Source organism: Stegostoma tigrinum, chromosome 13, assembly GCF_030684315.1.
Source record: "Stegostoma tigrinum isolate sSteTig4 chromosome 13, sSteTig4.hap1, whole genome shotgun sequence".
NCBI lineage: Eukaryota > Metazoa > Chordata > Chondrichthyes > Orectolobiformes > Stegostomatidae > Stegostoma > Stegostoma tigrinum.
Window position 1 is genome coordinate 67,858,139 of NC_081366.1, and position 13,942 is coordinate 67,872,080.

Genomic DNA, 13,942 nt, shown 5'->3' on the forward strand with positions numbered 1-13,942 from the left:
TGCAGGCAGGGTTTGCAAGATCAGTTTGAGTCCTGCGACTGAGTTGACCCAGTTACTGATTGGTGGGATCTCCTTCATTTTTAGTGGAGCGGCTGTGTCTGTACCACATTTTTACATGATAAAAATCCCGACAGCCCTGTTGAGGGAGGCAGGGTAAACTGGGGTAATAAAATGTGAGGCTGGATGAACACAGCAGGCCAAGCAGCATCTCAGGAGCACAAAAGCTGACGTTTCGGGCCTAGACCCTTCATCAGAGAGGGTGATGGGGAGAGGGAACTGGAGTAAATAGGGAGAGAGGGGGAGGCGGACCGAAGATGGAGAGTAAAGAAAATAGGTGGAGAGAGTGTAGGTGGGGAGGTAGGGAGGGGATAGGTCAGTCCAGGGAAGACGGACAGGTCAAGGAGGTGGGATGAGGTTAGTAGGTAGCTGGGGGTGCGGCTTGGGGTGGGAGGAAGGGATGGGTGAGAGGAAGAACCGGTTAGGGAGGCAGAGACAGGTTGGACTGGTTTTGGGATGCAGTGGGTGGAGGGGAAGAGCTGGGCTGGTTGTGTGGTGCACTGGGGGGAGGGGACGAACTGGGCTGGTTTAGGGATGCAGTAGGGGAAGGGGAGATTTTGAAACTGGTGAAGTCCGCATTGATACCATATGGCTGCAGGGTTCCCAGGCGGAATATGAGTTGCTGTTCCTGCAACCTTCGGGTGGCATCATTGTGGCACTGCAGGAGGCCCATGATGGACATGTCATCTAGAGAATGGGAGGGGGATTGGAAATGGTTTGCGACTGGGAGGTGCAGTTGTTTGTTGCGAACTGAGCGGAGGTGTTCTGCAAAGCGTCCCCAAGCCTCCACTTGGTTTCCCCAATGTAGAGGAAGCCGCACCGGGTACAGTGGATGCAATATACCACATTGGCAGATGTGCAGGTGAACCTCTGCTTAATGTGGAATGTCATCTTGGGGCCTGGGATGGGGGTGAGGGAGGAGGTGTGGGGACAAGTGTAGCATTTCCTGCGGTTGCAGGGGAAGGTGCCGGGTGTGGTGGGGTTGGAGGGCAGTGTGGAGCGAACAAGGGAGTCACGGAGAGAGTGGTCTCTCCGGAAAGCTGACAGGGGAGGGGATGGAAAAATGTCTTGGGTGGTGGGGTTGGATTGTAAATGGCGGAAGTGTCGGAGGATAATGCATTGTATCCGGAGGGTGGTAAGGTGGTGTGTGAGAACGAAGGGGATCCTCTTGGGGCGGTTGTGGCGGGGGCGGGGTGTGAGGGATGTGTTGCGGGAAATACGGGAGACGCGGTCAAGGGCGTTCTCGATCACTGTGGGGGGAAAGTTGCGGTCCTTAAAGAACTTGGACATCTGGGATGTGCGGGAGTGGAATGTCTTATCGTGGGAGCAGATGCGGCGGAGGCGGAGGAATTGGGAATAGGGGATGGAATGTTTGCAGGAGGGTGGGTGGGAGGAGGTGTATTCTAGGTAGCTGTGGGAGTCGGTGGGCTTGAAATGGACATCAGTTACAAGCTGGTTGCCTGAGATGGAGACTGAGAGGTCCAGGAAGGTGAGGGATGTGCTGGAGATGGCCCAGGTGAACTGAAGGTTGGGGTGGAAGGTGTTGGTGAAGTGGATGAACTGTTCGAGCTCCTCTGGGGAGCAAGAGGCGGCGCCGATACAGTCATCAATGTACCGGAGGAAGAGGTGGGGTTTGGGGCCTGTGTAGGTGCGGAAGAGGGACTGTTCCACGTAACCTACAAAGAGGCAGGCATAGCTGGGGCCCATGCAGGTGCCCATGTCCACCCCCTTAGTCTGTAGGAAGTGGGAGGAGTCAAAAGAGAAGTTGTTGAGTGTGAGGACGAGTTCAGCTAGGCGGATGAGAGTGACACTCTCATCCGCCTAGCTCTGTCCAACCTGTCTCTGCCTCCCTAACCGGTTCTTCCTCTCACCCATCCCTTCCTCCCACCCCAAGCCGCACCCCCAGCTACCTACTAACCTCATCCCACCTCCTTGACCTGTCCGTCTTCCCTGGACTGACCTATCCCCTCCCTACCTCCCCACCTGCACTCTCTCCACCTATCTTCTTTACTCTCCATCTTCGGTCCGCCTCCCCCTCTCTCCCTATTTATTCCAGTTCCCTCTCCCCATTGTGCTCCTGAGATGCTGCATGGCCTGCTGTGTTCATCCAGCCTCACATTTTATTATCTTGGGATTCTCCAGCATCTGCAGTTCCCATTATCTCTAGGGTAAACTGGGGTGTTGCTTTGTGCTATGGTCTTGCATCTTATAACATGCTGTTTCACCCAGGTCTGGAGGGAGATATATCACATGGAACACAGTGATGTCATCAGTCCCTGAACTATTGCTGCCACTTTAGGTCACTACCTTGTGTTTGGAATGATTACTCTGGCTTGTAGCCTAATTTTATCAAGTCCCATTGATTGACCACTGCTGTGCTCACTAGCCTTCATTAGTCACAGGCTCACCAATACTTGGGGTTTCAAACTCCCACCTTTGCTTACAAATAACTCCATGGCCTCACCTTCCCTATCCCTAAGCTTGTTTAGCCCTCCAACCCTTGTAACTCACTGAGTTCATCCAATTAAGCCACTATTGATTGATAATTTCTTGATCTCGCAAGGAATTAAGAACTACGGGGAGAGTGCGGGTAGGTGGAGTTGAAATGCCCATCAGCCATGATTAAATGGCGGAGTGGACTCGATGGGCCGAATGGCCTTCCTTCCACTCCTATGTCTTACGGTCTTATTTAAGAAAGGTGGTAAGGAAAAGCCAAAGAACTATAGATTGATAAGCCTGACTTCGGTGATGGGTAAACTGTTGGAGGGAATCCTGAGGGACAGGACTTGCATGTATTTGGAAAGGCAAGGACTGATTAGGGATAGTCAACATGGATTTGTGCATACGAAATTGTGTATCACTAACTTGATTAAGTTTTTTGAAGAAGTAATGAAAAGGTTTGAGGCGAGAGGGGAAAGAAATAAAAGGGACCTAAGGGACAACTTTTTCACGCAGAGGGTGGTGCATGTGTGGATTGAGCTGCCAGTGGACATGGTGGAGGCTGGTATGATTACAACATTTAAAAGGCATCTGGATGAGTATATGAATAGGAAGGGTTTAGCAGGAAATTAGCCAAATGCTGGCAGATGGATTAGATTTACATTGGATATCTGGTTGACATGGATGATTTAGACTGAAGGATCTGTTTGCCGTATGTCTCTGTGACTCTACCTCATGCATCCCCCGATTTCTTGCCACACCATTGGTGCCTGTGTATTCTACCATCATTGGAATTCCATCACGGAAACTGCTACATCATTCCACCCGTGCTCCTTTAGGTCAGTCCTGTAAATTTGCGTCTTTAACTTAACATATTGGCCTTATTCTCCCTTGACCCCATTGTTAATTATTTTATCTGATTACATTGCCATGAAATGTCTGCGATAAAGGTGCAACATCTTTAGCAAGTCGCTATTCTCTATTCCATCAAACCATAGAAATGATAGCCTGTCTTGTCCGTGTTGACACAAAGACACTTGGATGCCCTTTTTAATCCCATCTTCCTGCACACAGCCCGTAGCCCTGCAGTTTACAGCGGTTAAGGTGCAGATCCAGGCACTTTTAAAAAGAGTTTATGTCTCTGCCTCCACCACCAACTTGGCAAAGAATTCCAGATATTGACCACTCTCTGCGCAAGGATGGTTTTCCTTACATCCCCTCTAATCCTTCTGCTGTTTAGCATGAATTTACAGTCCCTGATATTTAAATTCTCTGCGAAGAGTAACAGATTTCTCCTGTCTATGCTATCTCTACCCCTCACTATTTTGTGTAGCTCAATCATGTCACCCCTTAGCCTTCACTGTTCTAAGGAAACCAACCCCAACCTCTTCAATCTTTCCCAATTCTTCAGCCCTCGCAACATTCTACTAAATCTTCTCTGCGCTTTCTCCAGATCAATTATGTCCTTTCTGTAATTTAAGAAAATTAATATAATTGCATGTTACTTACTTATTGTGCTTTGCCTTATGAGCTATCCATTCACCAATGTTGTACTTGTACAAATAAATTACACAAAAGGTGGAGAAAATTCTTGAACATTCATGTGATATTTTTACCATCACTTAAATTTCCAGTTATGAATAGCCTAACTATGATATTCTGGGACAGTTTCACAACTCCAGATGCCATTCTGAAGCAGAATTTGACATGTTAACGCTTTCTTTCTCCAGAGTTGCTGCCAGTCTTGCTGAGTTTCTCCAGCACACTCTCTAATACCATGCTAAGTTCCTCATTTCCACTGTCAAACTGCATGAATCCACTTGAATTGCTGTTGTACACAGAACGGTGGCAATATACAGAATTGCTCAGTACCATTTGTCTTGTGGTTGCACTCTGAGCCATTGTTCTCATGGTGAGTTGTGAAGGCATATGGAGATCAAGGAGTTTGGGTAGAGATGAAGGAGGGGTAGGTGTGATGTGAAGTTTTGGATGCGGGGAGCGGGCAATTGCATAGAACTCCTAGGAAGGGTGTCATCTGTTAGAATTGTTGCGGGGAGCAGACTGGTTTAGATTGACCTCCCATTATTTTCGAAAGAGAGCTTAAACTGTGACACCGAAAAGCAAATTTGATTGTATTTAATGCACTTTGTATCTTCTGACAAGTACACGATTTTACATGAGAGTATATATCCGATTAAACTGACATGTGGAAATGCCAGTGAAGTCTTCCCTTGATGAAGGAGCAGCTCTCTGAAAGCTTGTGATTTAAAATAAACCTGTGGACTATAAACTGGTGTCATGTGACTTCTGAATTTATTGAACTGAGGAATGTTCTTAGAGAATTGCATACATATTTTATAATCTATTTATAAAGTGATGGACTTGTCCATCTTGTATCACTAATGCTGTCTAAGGATAGTAATATAATAAAATGTGAGGCTGGATGAACACAGCAGGCCAAGCAGCATCTCAGGAGCACAAAAGCTGACGTTTCGGGCCTAGACCCTTCATCAGAGAGGGGGATGGGGGGAGGGAACTGGAATAAATGCAGAATAAATACAGAAACAAACTATGCCGTAGATGTGAGATGGCAAATGAGACCCTACCACACATCTCAGGAAACTGCCCATTCGTTAAGAACGCTCGAATCAAACGCCATAATAAGATCGCTGACCAGTTGCAGAAACACGTCAGTAAGTACGGCTGGACATCGTACGTAGAGCCCAGACTATTCGATAAACACGGCTCACTATGGAAACCCGATCTCATATTTAAGAAAGACAGGAAGATCGCGGTTGTAGATGTCACAGTGCGGTACGAAAATGACAATAAAGCACTGGAATCAGGATGGCGAGAAAAAGTGGAAAAATATAAACACCTGAATGCCGAGATTACGAAACTGACTGGAGGCGAGGTGCCCAGCTATTTCGGCTTCGTGATGGGCCTGTAACCCCAGAGGAGACAGCCACCCTGAGCCTTGCCGAATCTTCACCATCCCCCCAGACCTCCCACTGACTGAGGACGAACGGTCAGTCCTGAGCAAGGGGCTCACCTTTGTCCCCCTACAACCACACATCAACGAATACCAGTCACGGTCGGACATAGAGCAGTTTTTCCGCCGTCTTCGCCTGCATGCCTACTTCTTCAACCGGGAACCCAACCCTCCTTCCACTGACCCCTTCACCCGCTTCCAACACAAGTCCTCCTCCTGGACACCACCCCCAGGCCTCCTACCCTCCCTCGACCTCTTCATCTCCAACTGCCGTCGAGACATCAACCGCCTCAACCTCTCCACCCCTCTCACCCACTCCAACCTCTCCCCCGCAGAACGGGCAGCCCTCCGCTCCCTCCGCTCCAAACCCAACCTCACCATCAAACCCGCAGACAAGGGTGGCGCAGTGGTAGTATGGCGTACTGACCTCTACATCGCCGAGGCCAGACGCCAACTCTCCGACACCACCTCCTACCGCCTCCTCGATCATGACCCCACACCCGAGCACCAAACCATCATCTCCAACACCATTCATGACCTCATCACCTCAGGGGACCTCCCACCCACAGCCTCCAACCTCATTGTTCCCCAACCCCGCACGGCCCGTTTCTATCTCCTTCCCAAAATCCACAAACCTGCCTGCCCTGGTCGACCCATCGTCTCAGCCTGCTCCTGCCCCACCGAACTCATCTCCACCTATCTGGACTCTATTTTCTCCCCTTTGGTCCAGGAACTCCCCACCTATGTCCGTGACACCACCCACGCCCTCCACCTCCTCCAGGACTTCCAATTCCCTGGCCCCCAACACCTCATATTCACCATGGACGTCCAGTCCCTGTACACCTGCATTCCGCATGGAGATGGCCTCAAGGCCCTCCGCTTCTTCCTGTCCCGCAGGCCCGACCAGGCCCCCTCCACCGACACTCTCATCCGCCTAGCGGAACTCGTCCTCACACTCAACAACTTCTCTTTTGACTCCTCCCACTTCCTACAGACTAAGGGGGTGGCCATGGGCACCCGCATGGGCCCCAGCTATGCCTGCCTCTTTGTAGGTTACGTGGAACAGTCCATCTTCCGCACCTACACAGGCCCCAAACCCCACCTCTTCCTCCGGTACATTGATGACTGTATCGGCGCCGCCTCTTGCTCCCCAGAGGAGCTCGAACAGTTCATCCACTTCACCAACACCTTCCACCCCAACCTTCAGTTCACCTGGGCCATCTCCAGCACATCCCTCACCTTCCTGGACCTCTCAGTCTCCATCTCAGGCAACCAGCTTGTAACTGATGTCCATTACAAGCCCACCGACTCCCACAGCTACCTAGAATACACCTCCTCCCACCCACCCTCCTGCAAAAATTCCATCCCCTATTCCCAATTCCTCCGCCTCCGCCGCATCTGCTCCCACGATAAGACATTCCACTCCCGCACATCCCAGATGTCCAAGTTCTTTAAGGACCGCAACTTCCCCCCCACGGTGATTGAGAACGCCCTTGACCGCGTCTCCCGCATTTCCCGCGACACATCCCTCACACCCCGCCCCCGCCACAACCGCCCCAAGAGGATCCCCCTCGTTCTCACACACCACCCTACCAACCTCCGGATACAACGCATTATCCTCCGACACTTCCGCCATTTACAATCCGACCCCACCACCCAAGACATTTTTCCATCCCCACCCCTGTCTGCTTTCCGGAGAGACCACTCTCTCCGTGACTCCCTTGTTCGCTCCACACTGCCCTCCAACCCCACCACACCTGGCACCTTCCCCTGCAACCGCAGGAAATGCTACACTTGTCCCCACACCTCCTCCCTCACCCCCATCCCAGGCCCCAAGATGACATTCCACATTAAGCAGAGGTTCACCTGCACATCTGCCAATGTGGTATACTGCATCCACTGTACCCGGTGCGGCTTTCTCTACATTGGGGAAACCAAGCGGAGGCTTGGGGACCGCTTTGCAGAACACCTCCGCTCAGTTCGCAACAAACAACTGCACCTCCCAGTCGCAAACCATTTCCACTCCCCCTCCCATTCTCTTGATGACATGTCCATCATGGGCCTCCTGCACTGCCACCATGATGCCACCCGAAGGTTGCAGGAACAGCAACTCATATTCCGCCTGGGAACCCTGCAGCCATATGGTATCAATGTGGACTTCACCAGTTTCAAAATCTCCCCTTCCCCCACTGCATCCCTCAACCAGCCCAGTTCATCCCCTCCCCCCACTGCACCACACAACCAGCCCAGCTCTTCCCCCCCACCCACTGCATCCCAAAACCAGTCCAACCTGTCTCTGCCTCCCTAACCGGTTCTTCCTCTCACCCATCCCTTCCTCCCACCCCAAGCCGCACCCCCAGCTACCTACTAACCTCATCCCACCTCCTTGACCTGTCCGTCTTCCCTGGACTGACCTATCCCCTCCCTACCTCCCCACCTACACCCTCTCCACCTATCTTCTTTACTCTCCATCTTCGGTCCGCCTCCCCCTCTCTCCCTATTTATTCCAGTTCCCTCCCCCCATCCCCCTCTCTGATGAAGGGTCTAGGCCCGAAACGTCAGCTTTTGTGCTCCTGAGATGCTGCTTGGCCTGCTGTGTTCATCCAGCCTCACATTTTATTATCTTGGAATCTCCAGCATCTGCAGTTCCCATTATCTAAGGATAGTAATATGCTGTTTCCAATATTTATCGAAAATTCCTCTATCGTCTTTAAGTTGTTAAAATAAATGTGTTGACATTTATTAAAATAATGGAAGGGAAACAGCATACTCAACCATTGACTGTTGGTTTTTCAAAAATCACCAGTACTCATTTGTAGATTTTGCTGTTAAAATCTTTCTGAACCTCTGCTTTGGTTCAGCAATGCTTTGAATCTAAAATTTTCATTCTTGTTTTCAAATATCTCCATAGTTTTAACTGTCCTGTTACTCTGTATTGCCATACCCTCAGAGATTCCGCTCTCCTCCAATTCTTGCCTGGTGCATATCCCCGATGTCCTTTACCTTCTGTCATGAGCCCTAAGCTCTGGAATTCTCAACCTAAACCGCTTTCTCTCTTCTCCTTTGAAATACTTCTTATATTCCTCAAAACCTATTTCTTTGACCAAGCTTTTTGAAAGCAGTTTGAATATTTCCTAATCTAACGTCAGATTTTTGTCTAATAATGCTCTTGTGAAGTGCCACGCAACATTTTATTATGTTATGGGTGCTATACAAATGCAAATGACTGTTGTCATTTGAATTAATCGCTGGTAATACAGTGATGTTAGGACAGAATGTGACTCTTCATTATAGTAGCTGGCACAGAGCCTTAAAATATACATCAGAAGATATCAGGCTGCCTCATTTGCCACCTTGTCTTTTTGGAACAAGGATTTGACAGACTGCTTTGTTTCCCACGGGGGAAGGGGTGATGCAGTCAGGTTTGCAACCTGCAACTTGCTGTGTTTGAGATGAGTGCTATTGAGTGACATTTCTCTTTATCCTTTCTCATATTGGAATCATTCATCATGAAGATGTGATTCTTGAAAATTGGAGTTTGATCAAAGTTAAAAATGGCTGAGTGATCTGACTGTGCAAAACTTCACGGTTTCCTATGAAAATGATAAGAGGAGGTAATAGACATCTAAGGAGGTCGAGGATAATTCACTTAAACCATTGATAAAATGCCAGGTTTGAGCAATAGGCATGGATAAATCAATTTAAAGGCCACAAGCTGTTAATATTTATCCATTTGATTGTTGTTCAGGATTCCACATTGGAGAAATGCTTTAACATTAAAGTATGGAATAAACATAATACCAATCTGTTCATGCAACATGTGTTCATAAGGACTAATGTCAACACTAGCTTTTCTCTCATTCACATCTTCGCCTATATAACTTATAATGGGTGCAACTGTTGGGCTAACTTCCTTTTCATCATGAATCCAGACAGAGAATGTGTCCTTGAGCGTTCATTCACAATCCACAGAATATTTCCAGACTGGTAAAGTCCTCCTTCAAGTTTGTCCCACAAGAAATAGAAAAGGAAATCAATCAGGAAGTCAGATTATTCCAAGCAAAGGAAAGGTACAGAATTTTTTTTTAATGTCAGCAGTTGTGTATTGCATACAAAATGACAGTAGATACCAACGATAACAACATGCATTTATAAAGAGCCTTTAACAGTAAAATGTCTCTACAGAATTTGACCAGGGAAAATTCAATGATGAGCCATATAAGGAACTGTTAGCAGAGCTGACCGACAGCTTGCTCAAAAGAGTTGATTTTACAGAGACAACAAGGTGTAGAGCTGTATGAACACAGCAAGCTAAGCAGCATCAGAGGAGCAAGAAGGCCAATGTTTTGGGCCTAGGGTCTAGTTCCCACTATCTCTGAAATGATTTTCTAGAGTATTTTCAAGGAGAAGAGAGAAACAAAGAGGGTTCAAAAGGAACATTCAGAACTCACAGCCTAAGCAGCTGAAACCTGTTGCTGCCAGTGAGGGTGAGATTAAAATTTGAAATGTGCAAGAGGCCTGAATTGGAGGAGTGCAGACATCCGTGAAGATTGTAGGACTCAAGGAGGATACAGATAGAACAAAGCGACAAGTTCATGGAGGGATTTGAACACAAGGATGAGAATTTTTAAATTATAGTCCTGCTATACTGGAGCCAGCGCAAATCATTGAGCAAGGGATTAATGAGTAAGTGAGATTCTTTTGGGAGTTGGGAAGCAAGAAGTAGAATTTTGAATGCATTCACATCTACGGATCTTTAGGCAAGGGTTTAACCGTGAGACTTCGGAATTTGAAATGTAAGTGCTTTCCTGTTTTTTTGTTTAATGGTGTGATTTTCACATATGCCACGGCTACCAGGAATGCCTCCCATATGGTCAGTGAAATGTGAAGCAGTTTTAATTTTAAAAAAAGGTTAAAATGTCACCCCACTATTAAGAAGGGAACAAGTGAGAAAACAGGGAATGATAGACCTATCAATGTGAAAAATGCTAGAACCTGTTATAAAGGATGGAATCGAGACCTGGACACAGTCACCATGGATTTGCAAACGGGAAATCATGTTTGATGAGCTTGTTTGATTTCTTCAAAGATGTTATTTGCAAAATTGGTACAGGAGAGTCAATGGACATAGTATGGTGGGACCATCCTATGAAGAGTAATTGGGCAAAGTGGGCTGCATTTTGTAGCATTAGGCCTGTACTCATTGGAGTTTAGAAGACTGAGTGGAGACTTTATGAAAACACAGGATTTTTAGGGAGTAGGTTATATGCGGAGAGGTTGTTTCCCCTGTCAGAAATTCTATGATTACAGGGCGTAATCTCAGAACAAGGCATTGCCCATTTAAGACAGATGAAGAGAAATTTCTTCTCTTGGAGGATAGAGAATCTCTGGAATTCTGTTCTCATGATCTCATGTGTCCCATTTGTTCTGAGTTTTCACATGTTCCCATCCAATCTGTTTGTATGTTCGTCTCTGTGCACCACCTCTGAGCCCTGACCCTACAGCTTCACCATTGCAACTGCCATGTGCCATCCCATTACCTCCTTCCACCCCACTGTCACCCCAACCCTTGCCAAGTCCAGGTTCACTGTGACAATCAATGCCCCAATTTAGTAGCCCATATCCTCCAAACACTAATGTCTCTGATCTTTGTATGTCGAGTTGCCTCCGTTTGGAATTATTGACCTCTCACCATCCCAAACCGTATGATTTCTCCAACTTCCCTCGCACAGTGATGACCCTGATTTTCAGTTAACAAACCCTCAGGACTAACCAGGGTCTACCTCACTGACCAGTAAGAAGTCGAGCACCAAGTGATGTGTGACTAGACCCCTGACTGACTTATCACACATTCCTAGACTGGTTTCACTGGACCTGCAAGAACTAACTATGGCCCACACTCTGGAATGCAGAGATACAAAACCCCTGACTCTGACTGCCCAAGCAACCATTTAACTATCTCCAAGCTCCTATATGGAGATTGATAGCTGCCCTTGACAGACTTTGGAGGGGCCCTTACTGATGACAGACCCAGTGACTTTTTCGAGGATTACATGGCTTAGACTTTGCACAATGGATATTGGCCTAAGTGCACACAGTATGTTTGCTGGGTAAGTTGTTGGCATGTGCTGCAGGTCTGATAGTGCTGTAGCATGGTCTGTTCACCCCCTTGGCTGAGCACCACTTAGAATCGTAGCAAATGGCCTGGCTTTGTGTCTGCACCAACAGGCAAGGAAGACAAGGCAGAAGGTCTATGATCCTGAGAGTTCCGAATGAGATGGTAATGTACAAAAAAGAACGCCAATTCAAAGAGCGAGTGCTAAGTATCCTCAGATGCAGTGTGCTCCAATGCATGTAACGGGTGTAAGTCTCAGTGCTCAAAGTGACCTGGCAGCAGCTTTGCAATGAAAGATGCTTTTACCATCTGAAGTGAACCATTAAAGTGGAGAACTATATTTTCGGTGAGTTGGAAATGTGCCATGCGGATGTGATGTGGTTGGTATGTGTCCCATGCTACCCTCCATGGATGGGAGGTGCAAGTGGTCACTTTCTTGACATTGAGATTCGTATTTTTCCAAACTTGCAAAATATACCCAACTGATTTGTAATTGTCAATTTGATGTTGGGCTGGTAAAGTTCAGCCCTTTGTGTTTATTTTTAATAACATATTTCAGAAAAAGGTAACACCTGAAAGAAAAAGTGGATGTCACCATTTTAAAACAAATATTTTCTACACTTAGAAATAACTTATAATTTGTTAATGCTTGTCTTTGTTTGTTAACATAAATGATATTGTTGAAATTTTCCTTTTGAACATCAAGATTACCATTGACTGACAGAACCTATGTAGCCTGGCATCTGTGGCTTAGTTAGTAGTACATGTTCCACTGAGATTGAAGGTCTGAGTTCCCAGTTAAGAGAGCTGAATATGAAATCTGAGCCGATGGTTCAAATATTTCTGAGGCTAGAGTCAACCAATTCATTGACAGCTAACATGCAGTTATGTTAGTGTGTGAACACTTATGTTATTTAATTTTGTTTTTAACAGTGGATGAATAGCCAGCTGGCTTCTAGTTTTCCTGCTCGTAGTAAAAGCATCGGAATAAGATAGATGAACTGATGACGCAAATTGAAGTAAATGAATATGATTTCATAACTTAGGAACAAATTACTACAAATCCTGGAATCGTACCAAAAGCCAAAAAATGCTGGAAATCACAGCGGGTCAGGCCGCATCAGTGGAGTGCTGGAGACTTGTTGCAGTTTCTGCCACCATGTCCTCTCTCCTCTTCACTCACTCCAGAGTGACCGCCTCTTCTTTTCAATTTGGCAATTGGACACACCGTGGTTCTGCCATTCTCACATTCTGATCAATTAATCTGCACCCTTTCTCCCCCAGCACTCCATTCCCACACTGTAGGACTCCCTCCACACTTCTTGTCAGCTCTGATGAAGAGTTATCTAGACTTAAATGTTAGCTTACTTTCTGTCCACGGATACTATGTGACCTGCTGTGATTTTTGGCATTTTTTGATCTCATAATTATTGTGGAAACATTGTTACAAGGAGATCGAGATTGAGAACATAATATTCAGGAAGATTTGACTTTTTATAGCGATGTGAGAGATGAAGGGTGTGGGGATGACCATTAATAAGAAATGAATTGAAGACAGTTGTGAGAAGTGTTCAAGACTCAGATTATGTAAAGTCCATTGTGCAAAGGAACGAAGATATTGGTAGGAGTAGTGTACAAACTCCCAAACAGTAGCCACTTTGTGGAAAAGGCTATACATCAATAAATAACAGGAGAGTATTAAAAGAATTGAGCAATAATTATGGGTGACTTTGATCTTCTTGTTGGTTGAGTCAATCAAATTGGAAAAGTAACTGTGAAAATAAATTCCTAGAGTGTATTAGGGAGTTAGCAGAGTAAAATGTTATAGAGTCAACAAGGGAGCAGGCTGTCTTCAACCTGGTTATTGGTATTGAGGCAGGTTTAATAAATGACCTCAGTAAAATGTCCTCTAGGAAGTAGTGATCATAACATGATAAAATTTAAAGTTCAGTTTGAGAATGATAAACTTGAGTCAGAAGGAATCGTGTGTAATAAAGCAATTTAAGGTGGAATGAAGGTGAGTTAGCCATAGTGACCTGGGCAGATAGGTTAGTAGAATGACAGTAAATAAGCTGTGACCGATATTTAAGGAGGTAATTCATGACTTTCAGCAAAATTACATCTCAATAAGGAGGAAAGATTCTAAGTGAAGGATTAAACCAATCATGGCTAACCAAGGAAGTCAAGGAGCATATTAATTTGAAATAAAAAGCATATAGGAAGGCCAAAAATAGTGAGAGCCCTGAAGACTGTGATAAATGCAGAATCCAGTAAAAGAGGACTTAAAAAGATGCTAAAGACAGAGAAAATAAACTATAACGGAAAACTAGGGAGGAATA

The 13,942-nt window shown here is 46.3% G+C and overlaps 1 protein-coding gene across 2 annotated transcripts in view; it reads left to right on the forward strand.

The window, feature by feature from the left end:
• Positions 1 to 13,942, forward strand: part of LOC125458425 (serine/threonine-protein phosphatase 2A 55 kDa regulatory subunit B beta isoform) — a 525,757-nt gene that overhangs the window by 255,972 nt on the left and 255,843 nt on the right. The gene's annotated exons all lie outside the window — the stretch shown is intronic.